Source organism: Agrilus planipennis, unplaced genomic scaffold (genome assembly GCF_000699045.2).
Source record: "Agrilus planipennis isolate EAB-ADULT unplaced genomic scaffold, Apla_2.0 scaffold168, whole genome shotgun sequence".
In the NCBI taxonomy this organism is placed as follows: Eukaryota; Metazoa; Arthropoda; class Insecta; order Coleoptera; family Buprestidae; genus Agrilus; species Agrilus planipennis.
Genome location: NW_020442443.1, coordinates 285,933 through 287,204, shown reverse-complemented (window position 1 = coordinate 287,204; position 1,272 = coordinate 285,933).

Below are 1,272 nucleotides of genomic sequence, written 5' to 3'. Positions count from 1 at the left end.
TCGCTCTGAGGCGTTCCATTTAAGGCTTGAAGTGCAAGCAAGAACGCGGAACGAGCGACAAAGAGACACAATCGGCCTCCGCGTTCGGCAGCGTTAGACATCTGTCTCTCTCCTACTTGAGTGAGCGATGCGTCCGCGTCGACAGCTGCTATACAATAATACATTTCCATTTACCTGCTTCTCTATATCCATACAAAATATCTATCAAACAAATAAAATTAAAATTTTCTTTTGAAAAATGAAACCATTCCATCAGTATTTTCTTATGACGTTGTCACGTTCAACTATCATCAGTAAACCAACTTTACAGACAACCGATTTTTATGTTAAATTCTTACAGTTATTCTTGGTGGTCATAGAATGTCACTTCCTCTGTCAATCTATCGTTGAGAGAATGATTAAAAAAGGTGACTTCTAACCACTATTAAATAATTCATCTTGCATAAACCACATTGTTCTTCTTGGATCTAGTGAGAGATCATCCAAAACGTTATCAAAACTATTTAGTAAGAAAAAGAAATATGATCTTCTTATTAAGTTCGGAGGAAGAACACATGGTCCGAGTAGTCGGTCGCCTGTAATACTACACTGAAATGCTATATGTTTAACTGCGTCTTCTCGAAAGCAGTTGAAATTATCAAGTGAAAAGAAGTATAACCTGATATGTCTTTGCTTTCTTCCAACAATTTATTTACACCTTAAACCTAACTATATAATAACCTACAACTAGAATACAAATATGCAGAGACGACAAGTAACAAAATATATACAGTTGAACAAAACAAACGGAGATAATATATATACACAAAAGGAGTCTGAGCAGGACCAAAAACAACACTGATAACAACACTTACTCTAACTGGCAATCGGTGGTTAACGGCTGAGCGAAGTAAAAAAAACTGGGGTGACTGGCGGTGGAACTCCTTCTCCCTTGCCGTGGGTCGGTGGAATATTGGAGTTTTTGGTACTGAAAAAAAAAAAAACTTTTTGGTGTTTCATTCCCACCAGCCAGTCATGCTGGTGGGCGGGCAGTCCCTCAGGACTATGCCGGAAGGTAGGGCGGAAGGCCCTCTTCAGCCTGCTTTCAGGAATAGTGGGAATGGGTGGGTGGTGGTTCGGGTGAGAAAGATGAGACGCACGAAATGAAGACAGAAGAGAATGAAAGATTATCTGTGGAATATTACTGCTTCAGCATTTGCCTAAGTGATCCAAGGAAACCACAGAAAAACTTGGACCAAGGCAGACGGACCCGGAATCGAACCGGCGTCCTCC